Raw genomic sequence first — 26,315 nt, forward strand, 5'->3', positions numbered from 1 at the left:
GATGAGGCACTAACATGGTAAGCATGTGACCCACGACTATTGATTCACTCTGCAACTTAGCAATGGCTGGCTTTGGATTATTTTTCATATATCCAGACAAAGCTGCTACAACTGGACCTAAAGTGGCAGAGAAATATGCAAGTGGTCTCTTTGCACTGCCATGCTGACCCGTCGAGCGCCACAATTATGGAGTTAGAGTAATTTTTTTACCATGGAAACCTACCTTGCGTTAATGAGATGCAAGGTAGGCGTTCCTGGACAAAAAATGGCTCTAAGCCTGTTTAGAGTCATTTTTTTAACTCCTGGGTCAGGGCATGCATTAGGGTACCTGTGGGCTCATTTCCATGGTCTCTGACCATGGAAGCAGTCCACAGGTGCCCTTCCCTGCACCCAGGGACACCCCCTGCCACCCTCGCCCACCCCTGGAGGACACCCATGGATGGGGAGACCCATCTACGGTAAGTCCAGGTAAGTTTTGGTAAGTATTTTTTATTTTTATTTTGAAGTGGTAATGGGGGGCCTAACTTGGGCCCCCCCACATGCCACTGTGCCCAATGGCCATGCCCAGGGGATAGAAGTCCCCTGGGCATGGCCATTGGGCGGGGGGCATGACTCCTGTCTTTGCTAAGACAGGAGTCATTTTCATGGGGGTTGTGAGTCAGAAAATGACGCTAGTCAGGTAGAGTCAATATTTTTGACTCCAACCTGACTTGCACCATTCTTTGACCCACAACCCCCAGTCTGCCCTACGCTTCCGCTGCCCGGTTAGGGTAATTTATTTTGACGCTAATCAGGCCGCTGCGCCGGCTACCACCATTCCTTAAATATGACTCCCAGCTGGCACGTTGGAACGGCGGAAGCCGGCGTTAAACTTTTTGCTTCAAAAGGTATAAATATGGGCCAAAGCGTCTTAGCTCCAGGAAGGCTTGCATACATTCTTCATCGGTCTCCATTGAGACTGCAATTAAGAAAAAGTTAAGATTCCACTGCCAACAGTAGCCAACTATTCTCAGAAATATCCTCACTTTTCTCTGTGTTGTTTGCAGGTTAGTTCTTAAAATTGCAGAAATGCACTCTATAACTACCTACCTCATTCCCTCTTGAATTTGATGTCCCAAACAGATAACCTTCTGACAATATTGCATCATTACAAGGAAAACCTTATGCTAATTTTCAGCTAATTGATTTACTAATGGAATATTGTCCAACCCTCTTTTGTGTTTGCTACAATCAACAAATCATCTATGTACTGCACTAACACTGATTCACAAGGCGATATTAATACTTCTAGATCTTGTTCAAGTGTTTAAGAGAAAAGTGAGGGATTCTAGCCCACACTAGGACTGTATTTTGAAATTTAAATGCAAAAAGCTACTGGCCATCCTCATGAAGAGGCATAAGTAAAAATGCTAACCACAGATCAATTACTGTGAACCATTCTGCATCTACTGGAATTTGAAACACAATTACTGCTAAATTTGGTACCACAGGATAACATGGACTTACTGTCTCATTTATCTTTCCTAAATCTTGGACGAAACTCCTATACCCTTTCGGTTTGTGCAAGCCAATAACAAGTAAGCTAGGTAGGCTCTGAAAACCTCATTCAAAATTCCTTGCTGCACCATTATTTCAATCACTGGTGTAATCCTTTCATTTGATTCAGGAGAAAGTCTTTATTGAGGAATGTGTGGAAACACTGCATCTGGTTTTACTGTAATTTGCAATGGTTTTACAATTTTAATCAGCTCAATCGTTTTTCCTGTAAAATCCCAAACGTCTTTTTTCACTGTGTGTCTTAAAACCATAGGTAAGTCCTCATCTGTGAGAACTGGAAACATGCCATTCGTTGCTTTTGTTGATTTAATTTTAACGTCAACATCAGTATCAATTGTTTGAATGCAAATACCATCTTGTGTGCAATTAATTGCAGTTCAACTTACATAACAGATCACAACCTCATTGATTCATTGGACTTATTTCACTAATTATAGATGCATGCTTATTTATAGCTGAGTCTCTTTTTATAGGAACATTTGCTGACAATTTACAAAATACCTATTTATTTGAAATGCCTGCACTTGGACTTCCTTTCCAGAGAGCAGTTGGTTTGGAACTTCCACTGGTCTAAGTGTCATACAGATAGCATCTATATTAACCAAAAATGATACATGTTTCAAAACTATATTCAGCTTGTTCTACTCACGTAGAACTGTGACCGTTGACTATGTCATCCCATTCTGTGCCATTTCAATCATGTTTTGCTGTATTGGATTCATTTGAGGCATCATTTGTGTTCAATTTGCAAATTGATGTACATTAAATCTACACGTTCATTTCAGATGACTATCTTTACCACAAATGTGTGAAAAGATTCCATCTGAATATTATTAGCATTTTCATTAAAACCTTTATTACTGCTACCACAGAAACCATTTCTCTCACCTCCTGGAGGACCCTGAAATTGCATACCAGGCGCTTGAAAAATACCCTGACTGCCTCTCTGAAAACCATGTCCACGCCAACCTCAACTTCTCTTTAGCAAATTTATTTTTTAACTCACAATAATCACTAAAATATTGTGTGTCGGCAAGAATATCATCCAACGATTATGCTTACCAATGCATCACATTCTGCTGACTTGACCCCAGACTCAAGCCTAACACAATAACAGAACCAAATACTTGTACACCTTCATTTATTTGATTACCACTGGATTGCCTGAAAATCTACATTATTCTCTCACACTATGCACGATCTGACTCATATGCATTTTCTGTCCAAGTAAACTGTTTTGCTGGAATCTCTCACTCTGAATGCTCAATTATTTGAGCATATCCTTGCATGACATTTGGTGGGAGTTGGAACTAGTACCATCTCTACCATTTTCTTCCTCTGGGCACTTTACAATCTTCTTCCATTCATTCTATAAATCCTTAGGCATAATATTTTAAAATAATGCATCCAAATCTTCCCAAAACACTTTGAAATAGTCACATTGTGTATCACTTTTCGGACCCCTTCCTACGTTTTAGAATACCGTCTGTAAAAGTCTAAAGATCTCATTCACTGCACGGAACAAGCACATAGCTCCTCCAGGCACTTCCTCAGTGAGAATACCCTTTCAATAGCTTCACTTTCAGAATCACTCATGATTTTTTATCTTTTTCAGGACAATCATTTTTATGTTTTTTCACACTCACCCATTGTTTAATTAGATTTATAATTTCTCAGCGATCTGCTCTTACTTGAACAATACTTTCTTTTGGTAAGTCAGATTCTGTCATTCTCATTTTATAAGCTTTCTCTTTTTAGCCACACTAACAACCATTTCTTCAATCATTCTTTCAAGTTTTCATATGCATGAAAAGTGCGCTTCTCTGCTTCCAAGTTCAAAAACACCAACTTATCAAAAGTCAGTTTTTGAATTTTACTGCCATAAATATCTGAATCTACAAATTATTTTAAATCTACTCTGTTTTGAAGCAATATTTTTCACAACCCTTGTCTCATGTTTTGATGACTTACCAGCTATTACATCACTTTCCCTTTTGCTCGACTTACTCAATCTAGGTTCTTGAATCTGAACTTGATCCTTATCACAAGGAGGTGGTTTTATCACCATAAAAAAAACATCAGTATATTCAATAAATCATCTGTAAATTCATGTTCTTCCTCAAAATAATTTCTCTCTCTCTCTCTCATTTTTATTTTTATTCTCTTTTCATTTGGGTCACTAGAAATTACAAGAAATGTATCCACTGTTTCTAATACTTCCTCCTGCTGTGCCTATCTATCCAATTATGAACAGCTTTACCAATCTTACCTTTCAATATGTTGTTCTCATTAGCTGCATACTCCCATTTTTCAGTGCTTCAATCTGGTCAGGTCTCAGTTGTGGTATCATTACAAACACAAGACATCTTAAATTAACACATTTCTTCACTTTAAATATACCGTTTTCAGGAAATTTTAACTTTTTTCATTTGCATTTTCTCTATGCCATTCTATGAGCCACAGACATGTCTATAAAGCATGGCTCAAAAGAATCTTGTGCAGCACTAACAGGAGACTGAGGGGCATATTTATACCCTGTTTGCGCCGAATGTGCGTCAAAATTTGTGACGCACATTTGGCGCAAACCTTGCCCCATATTTAAACTTTGACGCCGAGCCCGCGGATGTCAAAATTCCTCTGTGTGAGTAATTTTTTGGATGCGGGAAACTGCCTTGCGTTAATGACATGCAAGGAAGGCGTTCCTGCCCCAAAAATGACTTTAAGGCCTGTGCACCTTATTTATACTCCTGCGTCATTTTGACGCACAGGAGAGGGCGGCCTTAAGAAACAGCGCACAGCCTGATGTGCGCCGTTTTTTTACGCCTGGGTCAGGGCAGGCGTTAAGGGACCTGTGGACTCACTCCCATGGTCTCTGACCATGGAAGGAATCCAGAGGTGCCCTTCCCTGCCCCCAGGGACACCCCCTGCCACCCTTGCCCAGCCCAGGAGGACACCCATGGATGGGGGGACCCATTCCAGGTAAGTACAGGTAAGTTAAGGTAAGTATATTTTTTTAAATTTTTTAAAGTGGTATAGGGGAGCCTATTTTGGGCCCCCCTACATGCCACTGTGCCCAATGGCCGTGTCCAGGGGACAGAAGTCCCCTGGGCATGGCCATTGGGCAAGGAGGCATGACTCCTGTCTTTGCTAAGACAGGAGTCATTTCAATGGGGTTTGTGCCTCAAACAATGGCGCAAGTCCGGTTTGAGGCATGATTTTTGCCTCAAACCTGACTTGCACCATTTTTTGACGCACAACCCCCATTTTCCCCTACGCCGGCGCTGCCTGGTTTGAGTAATTTTTTTTTACTCTGACCAGTCTGCAGCGCCGGCTAATGGCATTCCTTAAATAAGGCGCCCACATGGCACGTAGGAATGGTGTTAGCCGGCGGTAAAATGTTTGAGGCAAACCAGCGCCGGCGCTGGTTTGCATCAAAAAGTATAAATATGGGCCTGAGTTTGCTCTTCTGACAGTGAAGTATATGATTTTGCCAAAGTTACACTCATTGTGGTAGGATTCACAACAGAAATATACACAATCTGACACACTACAACCTTTCCTCAATATCGTAAAACACAATAATTAAATAGGACAAAAAATAGAACCTGCGTCTGAGTACCAGCATGTGGGATGGAAGTCAAGATTTCAGGCCTTTGTCTTCCCTACTGGGCCAAGGATCAAAGATCTCCCCACACAAATGAGCAACTAACAGTGCTTCAATTGGTCCCTGGGAAAGGGGAAGAGGTGGGGATGAAATCTGAATCTGCTAATTAGCTTGTCATATTGCACCTGTTCTGGGTAAGCCCATGCTCATTAGAACAAAGGCAGAGGGACATATTTGTGAAGCTAACACAGAATGGCCTTGCCTTTGAAGATTTGTTGGGAAAGGATCAGTCAGCTTTGTCAGCTAAAGGCAGAGCTAAGGCTCCTAGGGGAATTCCTACCAGAGACAACTTCAAACTGACTTAAAGCCTGGCACACGTGAGAGTGAGATGAGAATACTCCACACCTGGGAGTGACAACAGCAAAAGGATGCCCAACATTTAGGAGAATCCACATGATGCCCTGCAGGGGTGGACTTTGACTCCACCTAACCTTCAACACTAGGATGAGCCTCTCCCGGCACAGTGGCCATTGGCCCCTTATGGCCCTTGAAGAACAGTTGGGAGAATGGGCCAGCTGGGGGACCCTGGATGATTATCGAAGGACAGGTGAGAACTGGTCCTGGACTCCACTGACACAGCAGTTCCCTTCAAGAAGCTTGGGGTCTCTCAGATAGGGGAGTGAGGCATGTTGTGTGTTTTGCTGGCTCATTGTGTTGTGGAGGTGTTCTGCAAGATGTTCCGACTAGCAGGAGAATTCCACTAAGAAACAAGCAGAGGCCAGGTCTAGGAGTGGACAAAAATCTTGCTCTCCATGCAAATCACCATTTTGATACCAGTAGTCTTGGAGGAGCTGTTTGCTACAGCTGGCCACCAGGAGTCAAACAAGCCAAAGATGAGGAAAATTGGCCCAACACGGTCAGAGATATGCTGATTTAAAGATTTGCCCTTTTAAAACAAAAACAGACAAGCAGGCACATAGAACTCTGCGGTCTTCTTCTAAAATACACCTGTGGTTGAGCAGGGTGTAGGGGTTGGCACAGTGTTCACCTTTTTATTCCCTGGGGGTGGTGGCCTGAGTGGGGCTCCCTCCCCTGAAGCATTACTGTACCAGAGCTGATGCAGTAAACAAGAGGTCTAGGACCCCAATCTCCACAAGCAGACTGGACATGTTGCCCAACCACGTGCCATGTCTGAGGGGGGCATGCCGGCCTACTGCTTTCCTTCTCACTCTCACTGCAGGTACAAGAGTGTGCCTGCTCTGGCCCCAGGGAGAGGGTGACGAGAAGCAAGCTACTCTCACTTAGTAGGAGCACAAAAGAGATACAGCGCATTCTACGTGGCTTCATAAGGTGGAGGTGGAGGTGGAGGTGGAGCGGGGGAGTCGGTGGAGCCATGAGGGCATTGGGGCTCCTCCCTTGCTCTAAAGAAACCGTAAGCATGTGGGTGCGCACATCAGTAAGGTGAAAAAGGACAAAAGAGAAGAAAACGCTGCATCAAACTGCTATACCCTCCTGCTCATCTATTATTCATAGAAACCAGGATAGTGTGCCCCATAATGGTCTTCAAGGGTTAACTTGCATACATTTTGTACTTGTGGCAGCCTTGAGGGGGGGAGGGTCACCACTACTGTTTGTTAAGGAGTGTTTTGGTGGCTGCAGGAGGGCAACAGACCCACCAATGATGCTTCTAGGTACTGCTAGCGCAGGAGTTATTAACAAGAATTATTATTGAATATTCATTTATCCTGAGTGTGAATTTGCTTAGAAAATGTAACAACGTGGAAAAAAAGAATGCACGCATTTGAAAGTTTGATCACGATGAGTGGCAACCAATGTTCACAAAGTACACTTATCAATGGCTTACTAAGGTGAAATGATGAGCATATAATTGACTAATACAGTAATATGTCATATTTTGGGTTATTCATTATGTATTAGTTTTATTAACAGAAAGTCTTAACTTAGCCGAGGTCTTGGCCTAGTTGCATGGCCTCATGTTAAACTGTATTTCTGGTGCATTTAATAAACTATCTGCTCAGAGAATTAAACTTTGATTTTCCACTGTACTGACCAAATGTGCTTATAGCTAAAAGTCTTTCTCATGAGAACTGCTTACTAGAAGATGTTGTTCCTATTGAATGCAACCGCGTAAATGTAACATGTGTAAGACTGACTTTCTCGAGAGGGGAACACTAGTCACACTGACTGGATTATAAGCTGCAACAATATTGTTACCTGACAAGCCGGATGATGAGAACATTGCCCAAAGAACCAATCATCGACATGTGAACTGTGTAGTATTAGAAATTACAAATCAGATGTTTTCGTTTTATTGGACAAAGTGTGAACATGCGATCCTGATCCTTGCGTCAGGCCTTAATAAGTAAACTTACAATGTGACACGAATAGGTCGATGAACCCTTTGACTCGCAATTAAGAAGTTTTTACCATAGCTCCAGTACATAATAAATAATGAATACCAAATACTAATTTATCATTTGCAATCAATAAAATCAATAATCAATGGAGTCAGTAAATGTCACGCACCATGGCCTTTCAGCCATGAATAAAACCACACCTTCAGTAAAGTTATGTACATTTATTTCCCTTATATTAATAATACTAAAGTCATGTAAATTAATCTCAAAATGAAATGAAACATATATAAAAACAACACTGGTTGTCCAAAGCGGCGGAAGAAACGCAATCTAATCAAAGTTTGAACCACAACACATTCTAGAGCTACAGTGCAAATCAATAGCAGAGTCAGTTGCGAGAAAGTTATAACATACATGGAGTTCAGCAAGGTAATTCATCAATCATTAGTCCCTGTAATCGTCAGTCATTTATGAGGGCACTTAACTAACATCAGATTAGCATCAGCATGTTGGACTTCATGTGAAACAATTTAGCAACACGACTTTGGAAACACATCTAACTATGAATCTATCAAAACAGCGCAGTTGGTACCTAGAAAGATAAGACATAAAACACATAACAATCATATTTTATCATATCTACCGATCCTCAGTATGGGTCGGCAAAGCAGAATCAGTCTTCACCCTCAGGGCATCAGTCGATCTGCAAAGCATCAAGCGCTCGGTCACAGAGTATGAGTCCAATGACAGAATGAATCTGGAATCTCTCAAAATCAGGTCTCTCTATATCTCAAATCGTAATAGGTCTCCTGTCTTTTCCCCCTGCAGCGTTGTTATATCAAAGTCACCTAAACCATCCCCTAAATCCCTGTTGGTCAGGTTACAATATTGTTGCATCTTCAGCTCCAGTCAGTTTCTTCATTGTTCTCGTCCTGGGAAAGTACATCTCACACACATTACACATAAGTTGTTACACTAGTGGGAACATCATCTCCTTGCAGTCGGTTCTCATGAAAAAGCTTCTGCTAAGCACTTTTAACAAGACAATGGACATTTCACAGTTTAATTCATTCAGTCAGCATTTTTTTTCACCGCTAAGAAATACAGCTTCTGCATGAGTCCTGTCAAGACTAGGCCAAGTCACTTGCTAAGTTAAGACCTATAATTAATAAAGCTGGAGCATACTTCATAACCCTTAATATGACATATTACTACATTAGTCTAGCACATTTTCAATTTTTCATAAGTATTAATCATTAATTAGTACATTTTGTGAACACTGGTGGGCGTTCTTCAAGGTCACACTTTCAAATGCGTGCATTAATTTTCTACATTATTCTTTTTCTACATAACTCATTATTCAAAATACATAAACACTCATTAATAAATTTTTTATTAGAACACCTGCACTAGCAATCCCTCCTCTGATGACTAAATATGTCATCACACTAATCTCCACTCACAAACTTTTACAATTCAATTTCTTCATAATTTTGTCTATCCCTTGAATTTTCCCTGTACATTTTTCTTTTCTTGCCTCCTCTGATTAGTCTTAGACCTTTTCAATTTGATCCTTTTGCATAATTTACATAATCCCCATATCCCAATTAGACAAACCACGACATTTAATATTCCCTGTAATGTTTTTAATATAATGCCATTCCAAATGTTGCTGAGCCAATTTCCCTTTGAAGCAAACCCTATGCCAACCTTTTCCCAAACACCTGGTTCTTTTAATTCTTTTAAATCAGCACTTGCATTAGTCAGATTAGTAAGTCTCTTATCTCTTACTATTATCAGGTATAAACGAACAACAATGCCTAGAGTTTATCATTTTACAGACTCCGCCATCTTTCGCTAAAAGAATGTCTAAAGCAAGACTATTTTGAAGAGTCATGGCTCTATCCACAGCTAATTCAGTATCTATCAGGATTATATCCCCTGAAACATTTGTCAGCATGTTATCCACAATAGCAGATAACTGTTGAATCCTAATCGAATACAGTATGACTCCCACTGAAGGAATCACCGCACCAAATATATCTCCCACTGTAGCAGAAGAGGACTCCCTCCTCTGTCTCTTATGATGTAATTCAGTCGCTCTCAGAAACTTTTTCAAATCCTCCATCTAATAAAGCTTTGGGAAAACTATCCCCAAATAACATGCTCCATACCATCCTCTTGGAAGAAGGTAATAAGCATTAAGTCCACAAATATAATAACTCCCTGAAATTGCAGGGTCCTGCCCATTCAACATAAATGTCCATTTACTCTGAAACAAAAACACATCCCTGCACTCACTCGTACCCACAAATAAAGTGTCAGTGCATGATTTAGGCCTATATATACAAAGCTTCTCTACATGTTGCGCATGTAAAGCTAATTTCCCTAGCGTTTTAATTGCACTATAAGCATAATCATTCTTGTAAGTCCTTTTCTGTAAGCCTTTTTCTAATTCCTCCTTTAACGCTTTTCTTCTGTCATCAGTGTGATCTAAGAAGCTCTAAAGGTGTAAGCAAGCATGTCAGGTTATTTTTATGCACATATGCTGTGCCAAATGTCAATGTAGGTTCAAAGAATCCTCTGACTAATACTAATTCATTATCCTTAGCTGTTTTACTCAAATATCTAATTATAGGAACAAATGAAAACACAAGATCATGATTTGACTAGAAGTACTGAATATACTCCTGGTTATAAAACCTTGTTAGTAACAGATTACAACTTATCCCATAGGTTAGAGGCAAGCTATGCTAGGTAACTCCTTCCTCAACTGACGAAGGAATCTGCGTACATACAAAACAATTCTTCGCATCCATTGTCTCAACATACTCACTCAATAAGCGATAGAAAATGTTAGAAGAAAGTTCTCCCTGCGCATTTGTATAATCGTGCAAATAATTCTTGCCTAACGTAAATCTCTCTAATGCCGTTAGTGCAGTAGTCATCTCAAAAGCAGAAGTATGGTTGGCTTCTTTTGCATCAAGAAAAGACATACCTATAACCAACACCACAAACAATATCCCACACATAATTGCCATACCAGTGCTCATATATTTACAGAGCCTAGCATCTCTACTCTGTTTGTTAAAGTCAGCCATGATCTGTAAAAAATCAGAAAGCAGAAGGAATTTACAAACTTGCAGCAAAAATCTAAGTAGACAACTCTTCTTGCAGCAGTTCAGTTTCACTTCCAGAAACCCTTCTTCCTTGTCAAAATCAGTTAGCAGCTTTGTCAAAATCAGATTTCAAAAGTCAAATCAGGTTATCAGTGTCTTTTCCGGTTACTTTCAATAGTCTCTGTCTCAAAAAATATTTCTCTCAGATTGTTTCAACAGTTCACTTCATTAATCTTCTTCACGTCACCTCAAAATATTGACTTGGAACTTCTCTATCAAAACAAAAAGACATAAACTCTTGCTCCCATTCGTTTGTAGTTGCTTATGCCCATTCAGGACCTGCGTATCTTCGACTTGCTATTCTCTTTCTCTTCAACTTTCAATCACCATTCAGCTCTCCTTCACTTAAATCTTCTTTTCTCGTAGTATCTACTTCTTTCTCGATTGTTGGTTTGACAACCACCTCTTTCCTTTCCTCCACTTGCGATTTCGGCCACTTATTTCCTTTCAGTGAACCTTCTGTCAGTATTCTTTTCAGGACTGAACTTGAACCCTTTTCTTGATCTGTGGTGTTTTCTCTTGACGGACCTGCAGCCGGTTCAGGAGGAGACAGATCACTTTGACTTTGATCCACCTCAACTCCTTCCACTTCTGGGTCTGGCAATTGCTCTATTTGTTCCTCAGGATCGTCTGCTTCTGGGAAAGCCCTCCTCTGACTAGGCTCTCTTGCTGCTTCAGTTGAGATAGGTTCTCCGATACTCTCATGGAGCTCTCCACCCTCGTCTCTCACAGGAGTGACTGAACTGTCCTCAATGAACTCAGATCTTGTCTCAGTTCCACTTTTTTCTTCTTCCGATTCTGAGACTTGTTGCACTGTTGTTGGTACTCTCAACAATGGCTCTTCATGATCCAGTGGACATGCCACTTTCTTTGTGTGACTTGCATGAATCCAGTTCAGGATCCCAGCACATTTCACAGCTGTAGTAGTCGTTTCCTTCCAACGAGGCTCCAAACACATCTTTCTCACGTACTTTTGGACGACAATCCAGTCTCCAGCTCTCAGGTTGTGCCTTGAGTCATGGATCGGTGGCAGTGTGGTGGCCTCCACCTCCTGAGAAAAAGAGCGGACTACATCAGCCTGACCCTTGCAGTAATCCAACACCATAACATCTGTGATGTTGACAAGTGCATTTGATGGCACCGCTAGTGATCTCATTGCTGTGCCCATGAGGATCTCATGAGGTGACAGTCCTGTCTTCCTGTCAGTTGTATTTCTCATTGACATCAACACTAAAGGCAACGCACTGGGTCATTTCAAATTTGTAGCTGCACACATTTTTGCAACTCTCGACTTCAAGGCACCATTCATCTGCTCCACCAGTCCTGATGCTTCAGGGTGGTAACTACAATGCAATTTCTGATCTATGTTCAGTGCTGCACACAGTAATTTAATCACTTCGTTATTCAAGTGACTTCCCCTATCTGATTTTAAAGAGATTGGAAACCCGAAATGCAGTATCAGTTCCCTAAGCAGCAGTTTCACCACTGTGAGACTATCATTTCTTCATGTAGGGTATGCTTCAATCCAGTGACTAAAGATGCAAATAATCACCAACATGTATCAAAAACCTCCACACACAGGAATCTCAATAAAATCAAATTGCATTCTGCTGAATGGACCTCCTGCTCTTCCAATGTGGCTCAAATTTACCACTGTCCCTTTCCCCGCATTTAACTGCTGGCAAATGACACAACAATGGCAAACTGCTTCAGCAGCTTGTCTAAACTTGGGGATGAACCAATCAATTTTGAACAGACGAACCATGGCATCCCTCCAAATATGTGTCTGACCATGATAGTACCTTGCCATTTGAGACAACAGGCTATTTGGTAAAACCAAGTGACCCTCCTCAGAAACCCACAATTCATCTTGCCTTTGAACACATTTCAGTTTACTCCATGAACGTTTTTCCTCTTTGTCGACATTATTCTGCAAAGATTTTAATTCTTCTAAAGTGTCAATTACTTTCAATGCATAGCTCGTACATGTTGCGTCTTCTTCAGGTAACAGTTCCTTCTTGTCCTTGAGTATACAGTTCAATGCACAAAACCTTGTGACTTGGTCGACAAATCCAATTCCCAATGACACATGGGGCCAGATGTATCAAGCGTTCGCTATGCAATTTTAAGGAATCACTAAAATAGCGATTCCTTAAAATTGCAAGTCAGTTTAGAGACTCGCAAATTGCGATTCTCTAAATAAGAAATCGCAAATAAGGAATCTTTATTTGCGATTTCTTATGCACATGTATTAAGTTGTTCCTTAATGCGAATTGGGCATTAAGGAATCGCAATTACCACCAAGTTAAACTTGGTGGTAACCATGTGCACATTTTAAAAAATGCATTAAAAATGCATTTTTAAAATTGATATGTAACGCACACATGCCCCTTTGGCATGTGTGCGCCTTACATGTCCTGAAATAGTTTTTGGGGGTGCAGCAGAGGGGGCCTTAGGCCCCCAGCACCCTGGGGTTTTGCATTTCCCAAATTGCGAATTCCCGTTAGGAATTCGCAATTTAGGAAATGCCAAAAAATCGCAAATATGGGCCTACAGGCCCATAGGTGCGAATGGGCTCAGAATTGCTATTTGCGATTTGGTAATAGCATTTGCGATTTTTAAGGAATCGCTATTACCGAATCGCAAATATGATACATGCCATTTTGCGAATCAGAAATATCGATTTCTTAAAAATCGCTATTAGAGAATCGCAAAGTAGATTCTTCATACATCTGGCCCCAGGTCCTGTGACTTCAGATGTGCACTGCATTTCCTTACGGCAATCTTTTCAGGCAATTGTATTGCATATAACAACTCTTTTATTCTTTCACCATTTCTCACTGGTAAACCAGAAGAGGTTCGGAAACCTCTCTGTGACCACAAATGACCAAAATCATGAACTATTCTGAATCTATATTGGCTATCTGCATAGATAAAGCAAAAACAACAAGTGATGGACGGAATGCTGAACATTGTCAAACATTCACCCCCAGTACAGTGATCTGGGCCTAAATCCATCGTTTTTTTGCTGCTCATGCCATTCCAGTTTGGACCCAGCCATATGCAAATCAGTCTTGACCCTGTTCCCCATGGGAACAGTCCAGCCCGAACTGCTAGGCCAGGTCTTCCCTGGACTGGAAACAAGCATCCTGGGACCGGTTTCGGGGTTTCACCCCTCATCAGCCAGGCTAGCTTGAATCCAGTGGCATGGGAAGCACGGGACCCACGTCTGGGCATACCCTTCCCACTTAGGGCGACAAAGCAAAAACAACAAGTGATGGACGGAATGATGAACATTGTCAAACATTCACCCCCAGTACAGTGATCTGGGCCTAAATCCATCGTTTTTTTGCTGCCCATGCCATTCCAGTTTGGACCCAGCCATATGCAAATCAGTCTTGACCCTGTTCCCCATGGGAACAGTCAAGCCCGAACTGCTAGGCCAGGTCTTCTCTGGACTGGAAACAAGCATCCTGGGACCGGTTTCGGGGTTTCACCCCTCATCAGCCAGGCTAGCTTGAATCCAGTGGCATGGGAAGCACGGGTCCCACGTCTGGGCATACCCTTCCCACTTAGGGCGACAAAGCAAAAACAACAAGTGATGGACGGAATGCTGAACATTGTCAAACATTCACCCCCAGTACAGTGATCTGGGCCTAAATCCATCGTTTTTTTGCTGCCCATGCCATTCCAGTTTGGACCCAGCCATATGCAAATCAGTCTTGACCCTGTTCCCCATGGGAACAGTCCAGCCCGAACTGCTAGGCCAGGTCTTCCCTGGACTGGAAACAAGCATCCTGGGACCGGTTTCGGGGTTTCACCCCTCATCAGCCAGGCTAGCTTGAATCCAGTGGCATGGGAAGCACGGGACCCACGTCTGGGCATACCCTTCCCACTTAGGGCGACAAAGCAAAAACAACAAGTGATGGACGGAATGATGAACATTGTCAAACATTCACCCCCAGTACAGTGATCTGGGCCTAAATCCATCGTTTTATTGCTGCCCGTGCCATTCCAGTTTGGACCCAGCCATATGCAAATCAGTCTTGACCCTGTTCCCCATGGGAACAGTCCAGCCCGAACTGCTAGGCCAGGTCTTCTCTGGACTGGAAACAAGCATCCTGGGACCGGTTTCGGGGTTTCACCCCTCATCAGCCAGGCTAGCTTGAATCCAGTGGCATGGGAAGCACGGGTCCCACGTCTGGGCATACCCTTTCCACTTAGGGCGACAAAGCAAAAACAACAAGTGATGGACGGAATGCTGAACATTGTCAAACATTCACCCCCAGTACAGTGATCTGGGCCTAAATCCATTGTTTTTTTGCTGCCCATGCCATTCCAGTTTGGACCCAGCCATATGCAAATCAGTCTTGACCCTGTTCCCCATGGGAACAGTCCAGCCCGAACTGCTAGGCCAGGTCTTCCCTGGACTGGAAACAAGCATCCTGGGACCGGTTTCAGGGTTTCACCCCTCATCAGCCAGGCTAGCTTGAATCCAGTGGCATGGGAAGCACGGGACCCACGTCTGGGCATACCCTTCCCACTTAGGGCGACAAAACAAAAACAACAAGTGATGGACGGAATGCTGAACATTGTCAAACATTCACCCCCAGTACAGTGATCTGGGCCTAAATCCATCGTTTTTTTGCTGCCCATGCCATTCCAGTTTGGACCCAGCCATATGCAAATCAGTCTTGACCCTGTTCCCCATGGTCTGTATAGATAGTAAGTCTCAACTGAGCAGAAACTTGACACGCTCTAGTAAGGGCGACCAGCTCCGCTACCTGGGCAGAATGCACTCCTCGATGCCAGGAAGCCTCAAAGGTACCTGTAATTGTGCACACAGCATATCCTGCTTTCTGTGTTCCTGTATTGTCTCTCAGACAAGAGCCATCAACAAAAATTATTTGGTCATTTTCTTCCAATTGTGTATCTTTAGTATCAGGTCTCGGTTTTGTGCACAACTCAGTTACTTTGAGACAATCATGTTTGACATCTTCCTCTTTTTCAATTTCAGCATTTTCACTCGGAAGTAAGGTTGCCGGGTTCAGCACTGTACATCTTTTCAGTGTCACATTAGACGACCCCAAAATACTAATTTCGTACCTAGTCAATCTAGCACCAGTCAACTATTGGGTTTTCGTCCTTGTCAGTAAAATCTCAATCGAGTGAGGGACCATTAAAGTCAGGGGCTATCCTATTACCACGCCTTCACACTGTGAAAGACTTTGACTAACTACAGCAACTGCATGCAAACAACCTGGTAAGGCTGCTGCAACTAGATCCAAAGTAGCTGAAAAATATGCTACTGGGAGATGAGCACCTCCATGGACTTGAGTCAAGACAGACAATGAACATGCATCACGCTCATGACAAAACAATGTGAAAAGCTTTGTGTAGTCAGGCATCCCCAACGCTTGAGCTCTGCACAAACTCTCTCTCAACTCAGTGAACGCTCTCATTTCATCCTGGTCTAGCACTATAGGAGCAGTGACTTCCTTGTAAGTCAGCTTCTGCAATGGTCTAGAGATGACTGAAAAATTTGGGATCCGTTGGCAACAATAGCCCACCATCACCAAGAACATCCTGACATCTCTCTGTGTGGTTGGTGGACTTATGTGCAGTATCATTGTAATCCTTTCCCTGGATATTTTTGTTGACCCCTTCTCAATCTGGTGTCCCAAATACTTCACTACCTTCTGGCAGTACTGGAATTTCAGTGGAGACACTTTATGACCATTCTTTCCCAAATGGTTCAACAGGGCACGTCATACTTACACTAGTCACTTTTCTTGGACACTATCAATAAGTCATCAATGTACTGCACCAAAGTCGATTGGAAAGGCAATTCCAACACCTCCAAATTATTTTTCAAGATCTGGTTGAATAAGAAAGGTGACTCTCTATACCCTTGAGGAATTCAGCAACAGCAGTAGACTCGATCCAGGAATTTGAAACAAAAGAGAAATTGGCTAGCCTCATGAAGAGGCACAGAAAAGAACGCTTGTAACAAATCAATGACCGTAAACCACTCTGCATCACATGGAATCTGGAATAGTATCACAGCTGGATTGGGCACTACGGGACAACATTTGACTACAATCTCATTTATTTTTCTCAAACCCTGAAGAATCCAAACCTTCCACACTGCTTTTTCAAACCTATTATCGGTGAGTTACATGGACTGCTCAACACTTCTTTCAGAATCCCTTGCTTCACAAAATCTGCAATTATCTGAGCCACTTTCATCAGAACATCTTGTGCCGTGTTGTACTGTGGAAGTTGAGGGAAAACTGCATTTGGCTTTATGGTAACTTTGACTGGCTCCACCCCTTTAATCAGACCTACTTCCTTTCCTGTCAAATCCAACACGTTCTCTTGTACTGTTCCCTGCAAATTAGAATGGAGCTCTTTCACTGTGAACATCGGGAAACACTCAATCAAAGGGTACTCCTCACTTGTACTTTCACACCCTATTTCTGGGGCTTGATCTTCCTCATCATCGCTATTTGTCTGTATCTCAGTTCCGTCATTTGAGGAAGTAATCTAACATTTTGTTTTACACAGCCAGTCCCTTTCCAATAGGGATACTGGACTTGAATCGCATACTACAAACTGGTTCAGTCCCTGGAAAATGCCAATCTCGACTTGCACTAGATTTGTAATTGAGTTTGTCAGATACTGATTTGCTACCCCCACAACCTGAACTGTCCTTCCTGAAAGGGGCAAATTCAGAACCTCTGCACTTCTCACTGTAGAGAATGTAGCTCCTGTGTCCACCAAGAATGAAACTCTGTGACCCATAACCTTTCCTCTCACATAGTGTCCTCTCTGATCTACTTCTAAAGAAGTCGCAAGCACCCATGGCTCCTCATCTGAACTATCACTTGTCCATTCACCATTTATTCCATCCTCACCGTGTAACGTGAATTGGTGTACTGTGTTACTCCTTCTGCCTTGTATCTGACCTGTGACCTGTTGAGAAAGCATTATCTGTTGCTGTTTCATCGGGGGTTGAGGTATTTGCATTTGCTGTCTAGGTACCGTAGGGATCTGCTGCTGCATCAGCTGCAACTGTGACACTTGTGCACCGGGCATTTGCACCTGATGCATAGGCTGAAAATGTTACACTTGATTCACATTATTCTGAAAATGTGGATTAGGACCTCTTAGCCTTGGTCCTCTCACATTCTGGAATGAATTGATGTAATTACTCTGCTGAACAGCACCTTCCTGCACCATCATCGGACAGTCCCGCTTCCAATGTCCCACGGCTCTGCAAATGTGACACGGCAATAGCTTCTTCATCCCCTGCACATCATTTTTAACCACTACAGTATTCAAGTCTGGACCCTGATTCACACTACCTCCACGACCTCTACCTCTCATCTGGGGTTCAAACATGACATTTGCCTGCTGTTGTGGCATATGCTGCACAAAATTTCCTTGCACTCCCGACTGAGCTGCTTTAATCTGCATCACCATCGCCTTCTCTTTTAGCTTTTTCTGCTTCAACTCAATCTCATCATCACAGTATTTAGCATACTGCAACACCTCATCAATTGGCTTCGCTTGCCAGCAAATCAAATGACTCTTAATCATCTGACTAATTTCAGGTTTCAATCCTTCCACAAATCTGAAGACAAAATGTAGCATGTCTTTCGGCTCAATTGCTTCTCTACCACTATACTTATTGAATGCCTGTAACAATCTCTCATAGTACGCATGTATCCACTCCTTTGCTTCCTGCATTGTCTTGTCCATCCTCTGCCAATCAATATTTTTGGGCGGAATCCTCGATTTCAGGAACTCAATCACCTTATAGTAATATTTAATTACCGCAGGAGACGGTGCATCTGTATTCTTATCTCTCTCCAGTTCACTTGTTGGCCAGTCTACAGTTGTTTTACACTTGACCCATAAGTCAGCTGGAACCTCTATCTCCAGTAATGTGTTCAAGTCCTCCCACAAACACTTCACAAGTTTCACAAACCTGTCTGTCTGCTGATACCACTCTACTGGCTTCTCTCTCAATTTTGGATAATCATTTGTAAATGATAGAATGTCACTTCTGCTCCAAGGTACGTGAACACAATTTCCCCCTTGAATTTCCCTCATAGGTAAAATCTTTACTGGATCTTTGTCCTGCTGTACATTCTCAGTCAGCTCCAGAGAATATCTTTTCTTCTTGTCTCTTTTCTTTACCCATCTGCCTTCCCATTTGTCTAATGCTCCCCATATGTGAGCACTCTGCAGTAATTCTTTAAGGTGTGTCTTCATTCCGGCCGACCTCATATGTTCAAAATCTTTTACTTCAAAATCTAATCTGTAACTCCTCTTCAAATGCTTTGGTTTCTCAACTCTGTGCTGTGTTTTTCTGCCAAGTCCGACAATCTCTGATGTACCTTGCTCACCTCTTTGATAATCTTTGGGCACAAGTATCTCAAATCTGCCTCTTTGTAGGATTCTCACCTATTCACCCCCGTTGTTCTCTCAACAAGTTCACCCGATTCAATGCCTATTCTGACACAATTCAAATACTCCTCTCCCTTAGATGCATTCTGTGGGGTATTTCGCTTGTCTAACCATTCAGTCAACTGCTGAGATGTCAGTCCATGTAACAAAATGTTACTCGCTTGGTCTGGAGGCACCTGCTGTGCCACTGCAATCGGAGTCAGCGGTGTCAATAATTTCAGGCTCTGACCTGTATTTGTTCAAATCACGGCATCTGGAAGTGCAACAAGTGGACTTAAATCTAGCAATGATCTTGATCCGTCAAAAGTCTGACCCACGGAAGAGGCTACCTGAACATGTTCATTATGTCCTCCCCTCATTAGACTCTGGGCCATTGCTCCCTGTTCACTCACAGTGGGTTTCTTTTGTGCAAATAATGGTACCGCTGCACCAACAGTAATCAGCAGCGATATTGCACACTGGGCTGCTCTGGCATTACCCTCTGTGGGAGAGCAACTCCCATACTCTGATTCAGCATCTGAGTCAAGTCTGACTGTGTCCGTGTCATTGACGTAAATCTTGGCATTACCTGCTGCTGCATTTGGGGCAACAAAATCGGAGTCCGCTCTGTCTTGACTAGTATTGGTCTCGAAACCACCTGCTCCGTGGTCAACACTAAGTTCGAAGTTGTTTCTAAAATGGGTCCATCAGGAAAAATTATCTGTATCTGTGGCGGCTGCATCTGTGTCTGCACTACAGGAGTAGTCAGCACATTAGAACTATTTTGTACCGCATTCTGTGTCAGGTTAGCATTAACCTGCACTGGACTCGCTGTCCCAGTTACCTGTGCCGGGGCTGTCGGATCAGCACTAGTACTCGGACCACTCTTGTGTACTGTATATGGTGGTGGTGGTCAGTCTCTCAATATCTGTGTAATGAAATCTTCATTATCTGATTCCTCCTCTACTGTTGAAGACTTTTTAGCTCCCTTACTTTTGGACGGACTTATATTAGTCTTCCTAGTCACTTTCTTTCCTTCCTTCTCATCCTCCTACGTAATCGCTGGAAACAACTTAACTCCCTGCAAGGTCTCTGATCTCCATCTTTTCTGCTCCCAATCCCACTTAGCCTCCGCTAAAGTATTTTCTACCCTTCTCATTCTTCTCTCGAATTTCCAAACTGCTAATGCCTCAAATTGTGCTGGTCTCGGAAGGGGCTTTGATTCATATAGCGCCATCCGCAATTGCTCCAGAATCCTCCCATTGAACATCCCATTTTCAGGAAAGGCTAAGTTACCATTTTTCTCTGTCAACTTGCACCATTGCTTTAACCAAAGACATGGCGCGACACCTCTCTCCTCCATTACAATGTAAGCCGGTGTATTCTCTGGCGGTGTAGGCTCCCCTACACTCGCTGTAATGTACGTACAAAGGGCAATCCCTTGACCAATGGGGAATTGGGGAGTAGTGTTAGGAAATCTAACTTATCGGGACTGCACTGAGACGAAGACACCATATTTTAGCTTTTTGCCATTCATTCCATTTTGCCATTCCATTCGCCACCAGCAATTTGCCTTTTTGCCATTTGATCATAGACTTTGTCCCTTTTGCCGTCTTGAGAAGAGACGTGCTTAACTTTAATTCTTAAACGACTTTGCCCTTTCTAAACTTTCATGCTGTATCCTGATGGCTCGCTAACTGAACTGAGATCCTGAGGATGAAGACTGACACTGCTTGCTGATCCATGCTAAGGATAAGTTTACGAATTAGAATGTTGATGATTATGTTTATTATGTTTATTTGCTTTTCACTCTAGGTACCAACCACAATATTTTGATAGAGCCATAGTTAGATGTTTTTCAAATTTGTGTTGACTAAATTGTTTTGCATGAAGCCCAACATGCTGATGCTAATCTGACATTAGTTGAGGAGGTCACTAATGAAGTCTTCTATATGAAATAACAACTGAGGTCTTTCTCTGCTGAATCTAAATGTATATGATATTGTTTGCGCAGATATGCTTGCTATTAATTTGCACCATCATTTCAGAATGTGCAATAGCACAAGCCTTGATTAGATTACGTTTCTTTCGCAGATTTGGACAGCCAGTATTGTTTTTGTACATTTATCATTTGATTTTTCAATTAACTTATGTGACAGTAGTGTTGTTAATATAGGGAAATAAACATTCTAACTTTTACATAAAGGTGTGTGTGCCGGGCCGACCTTCAGGAATCCGGCTCAGCAGTACCCTGGGGGCACCATTGAGTCCGGAGTGGATGACCCGTATGTGACTCGTCCACCGGCCAATCCGGTGACGTCTGCAGCAAAAGGTGGGGTTTTGAAACCCCACCTTGTTATGCTTGAGGAGAGGAACTTCGGCAGCGACAGCTCTGGCAGAGACAGCGCGAAGCAGAAGAGAGGAGGACTGCGGTGGTAACAATATCGGCTGGCGGACTCCAGTGCGAGGTGGAGAGGAGGAGAAGATGCCAGGACAAGGAGGAACACGAGAGGGATGACCCGACCACCTTACCGACATCCAGGTGAAGGACCAGGAGGCGGCGAGGCCAGCAGACCGGCCACGCTGTGGGGAGAGCGTGGCCCCACCAGGTATGGCCCTATAACAGGACTGGGGAAAACCAAAAGAAATCGGGAATGGAGGGAGGCCGGAAAGTAATCACGGGAAAACTATGGTTTTGTTTGCTTTACCTAATTTTATTTGTGGAATATTATAATTTATGGTGTTGGGTGGGAGGGAGAAAATCAGTGTAAAAAGCACAGTATCGGTACGGCGACCCATATTTTGGTAGCAGAATCGGGTTAAGATTGCGGTAACATACTGTTTGGCGTTCGACCATAAGAGGTATCAGGGGAGGAAGAAAAAAAATATATAACAAACAGGGCAAAAGGCCACGTCATTCAAACCTACAAAATAAAGTGAAGAGGGACAGCATAGGCAGGAGAAGAGACAACAAGGAAAGAAACAAAAGAGAGAAAAAAAAGAATAGAAAGGAAAACCTAGAAAACGGAAAAACAAGGTACAAGAAAAGAAAAAGAAGAGAAAACCAGTGAGCGAAGGGAAAAAAAGATAAGAAAGGAAAAAGAAGAGAGCGACACAGATCAGGGAAAGAGCAATAGTATCAGAGTCACCAGATCCTCGGGGTCTGTGCACGTTCCCAACACGTCCACCACTGAACAGCTCCAAGACTCTGATAGATAAATCACAGAGACTGAGAGAGTTCAAGAGGGGAAGGAGGCCTGTAGTAAGAAAAAGGCTAGAACACACAATATGAAAATGATGGGGGTCATTACAACATTGGCGGTATAAGGCGCTTACTGCCATGCAGAAGACCACCAATACACCGCCGCGGCCGCGGTAGACCGCCACAACTATTATGACACACATCATGGAATCCGCTGAAATTCAGACACCCACACAACACCACCACACCAAAGGTCAGCGATAAACTGGCGGAAACAAATCCTCCACCTCCACGCCAACAGAAACACGCCCATGCTATTACGACCCACAAATCCATGCGGCGGTCTTTCAACCGCGGTATTCCATTGGCGGTACACACCGCCGCGATCAAAATACACACACATCTCCAAAACACCGCCACATTGGACAATTCCAAATACACACACCTGATACACATACACACACCACTCCCACACACCAAACACAATATAAAATACACACCCACATCACACACAAACCCCTACAACCAGAAATTCTGAGAGAAGGCCAGAGAGACAGCACAGCTATTGACAACCCCATCACACAGAGGCACACAATACCATCACCCACACAACATCCACGCACAAAACACCACATACCACTACACTCACCACACTCATCAACACATACACCACCCCACACATCACACACACAACACCCCATGTCACGCCAAAGACACCCCCGCTTCTCCGAGGAGGAGCTCAGGGTCATGGTGGAGGAAATCGTATGGGTAGGACCACAGCTATTTGGCTCACAGGTACAGCACACATCAATAGCCAGGAAGATGGAGCTATGGCGCAGAATAGTGGACAGGGTCAACGCCGTGGGACAGCACCCAAGAAATAGGGAGGACATCAGGAAGAGGTGGAACGACCTACGGGGGAAGATGCGTTCAACGGTCTCCAGGCACAACATCGCGGTGCAGCGGACTGGCGGCGGACCCCCACCTCCTCCCCCACAACTAACAACATGGGAGGAGCATGTCCTGACCATCTTGCATCCTGAGGTCCTCGGAGGAGTCGGTGGAGGATGGGACACTGGTAAGTCAAATCTTAACTATCACATCCCCCACCCTACCTGCATGCTATCACACCCCCCCACCCTCACACCCTCCCCTATCACCCCAAATCCTCACTAATCTAACCATGACACCAAAAACCCATTCCAACACCAAGCCCTGCATGACACAACTAAGCATGGGCACCCCTCACTAAAGCATGCCCACTGCACATACCCAGAACACCCCCCCAACCATCACCACACAAGCCCTCACACAGGAACGCCTGCACTGGGGATCACGCACACCCAACCATTGCACACCATTACACACACAGATGCAATAATCATGTTCTTATACCCCTACAGGAACCCGAAGGAACGTCACCACACCAGAGGGTCCAGACAACACCACTCCACCCCCAGAAGAGGCCCACAGTGACGACAGCAGCTCTGCCCCACTGGATCCTGATGACCAGCCCGGACCATCGTGGGCCTCAGGACAGTCGGTTCCCCTTGCACAGCCACAGCCCAACACCGAGCTGCCACCCTCTGGTAACACAAGCACAGCACCCACCCAGCTGGCCCAAACATCCCTACCCAGGACAGGTCAATCAGCGGTGTGTCCACCACTACAGGTCACCCAGACTAACCCGCCACCCCAACAACAACAGGGACCTGGGGGCAGTGGTAGTGGGCACACGGTCCAGGGGACGGAGGCGCAGGAACACCGGGGAACTGGGAGGGCTGCTGTGCGACAGGGGGAGGACAGGCCAAGGGAACCAATTCTCCACGAGGCCCTATCCTCCATCATGGGAGCATACCACCACTCCCAGGAGACGATGGCGACGGTCCTGGACAAGTTGCAGGAGACCCTGCGTCTGCAGGATGAACTGTATTTGGGGTTCAGGGAGGAGCTCAGGACCATCAGTTCCACCCTGGGCACCATCGTAGGGGTGCTGACGGACATTCAAAAGACCTTGAGGGACACTGTGGCACTCCAAGGGGCCCCTGACACTAGCCAGGACGACGAACTGCCCACCACCTCCGCCGGCGCTAGTGGACAGGACGCCCCGCCACAGGACCACCACACCAGCACCCCATCCCCTGCAGACGGACAACCACCACGCAAGTGGGCCCTGAGATCCAGGAACAGGACAGAGCAAGATGGCAAGACCCCCCCAGGAAGTAAGCCCACCCTGATTGTCTCCCCACTGTCCCACTTTGTCACCCTGTCCAGATTGGAACTGCCCCAGCTCCACTTCCAATGCCCAGATGGGCTGTGCACGTGTGAGACTAATAGACTGGACTCTGCCATGGACATTCCTCCACCATCACCCATCCCCATTTTACAACCTTCCTTGATTTTTTTAGCACTTAAATAAACACCCTTGAAAGCCAAAAAAATCTGGAGTCCGTCTATGATTTGGAACTTTGTATTATCAATTACAGTGTCATAATGGGTTACCCATTGTAAGGCTAACATACCAATGTCACACATCACAAGCCCTTGAAGGATGCAAGCAGTTGACACGTAGGTTACCACACTTGTGAAACTGAAATGGAAGGTTACAACTCAATTAACAAATAGTGAGTGAAATGTAGGTACAGGATAGAGGTAGATGTGTGAAAGTTAATGTAATGTTAAACCAGAAAATGTTCTCACCTGTGTGTCACTGGAAATATTGCTGTATGACTGACTCCCTGTTGTCGTTTTCTTCATCCTCAGCTTCATCCTCATCACTGTCCACTGGCTCCACAGGCTCCACAGCTGCCACAACACCGTCATCTGGATCATCCTCCTGCAGAAAAGGCACCTGGCGTCACAATGCCAAATTATGGAGCATGGAGCAGGCAATGATGATGTCGCACACCTTCTTCGGTGAGTAGAATAGGGATCCACCTGTCATATGGAGGCACCTGAACCTGGCCTTAAGAAGGCCGAAGGTGCGTTTGATTACCATCCTAGTCCACCCATGGGCATCATTGTACCGTTCCTCTGCCCTGGTCCTGGGATTCCTCACTGGGGTCAATAGCCAGGAAAGGTTGGGGTAACCAGAGCCCCCCAATAGCCATACACGGTGCCTCTGGAGTTGATGCTGCTATTCCGCAGGATGTAGGCATCATGCACAGAGCCAGGGAACATTGCATTTACCTGCGAGATGTACTGGTCTGCCAAACAGACCATCTGGACATTTATCGAATGATAATTCTTCTTGTTCCTGTACACCTGTTCACTCCTGCGGGGGGGACCAGAGCTACATGGGTCCCATCAATGGCACCTATGATGTTCGGGATATGTCCAAGGGCATAGAAGTCAGCTTTCACTGTAGGCAAATCCTCCACCTCAGGGAAAATGATGTATCTCCTTACGTGTTTCAGCAGGGCAGACAACACTCTGGACAGCACGTTGGAAAACATAGGCTGGGACATCCCTGATGCCATGGCCACTGTTGTCTGAAAAGAGCCACTTGCAAGGAAATGGAGCACTGACAGCACCTGCACGTCAGGGGGGATTCCAGTGGGATGGCGGATTGGTGACATCAGGTCTGGCTCCAACTGGGTACATAGTTCCTGGATTGTGGCACGGTCAAACCGGTAGGTGACGATGATATGTCTTTCTTCCATTGTCAACAGGTCCACCAGCGGTCGGTACACCGGAGGATTCCGCCATCTTCTCATATGTCCCAGCTGACGATGCCTAAGAAGGACAACAGCGAAGAACCAGTCACTATTCCTCCAGGTATGTACCCACAGTTACACACAAGACTACACCAGACAAAAAACCCTTCCTGTATGTGTGTTGAGTATAGGCCTAGCTATGCGTGACGCAGTAGTAAAAGAAGCCATGTGGGCCCCTGAAATGGCGGCTGCCTGACCTCTAAACTGGGACAATGGGATTGTGGG

Source organism: Pleurodeles waltl, chromosome 8, assembly GCF_031143425.1.
Source record: "Pleurodeles waltl isolate 20211129_DDA chromosome 8, aPleWal1.hap1.20221129, whole genome shotgun sequence".
NCBI lineage: Eukaryota > Metazoa > Chordata > Amphibia > Caudata > Salamandridae > Pleurodeles > Pleurodeles waltl.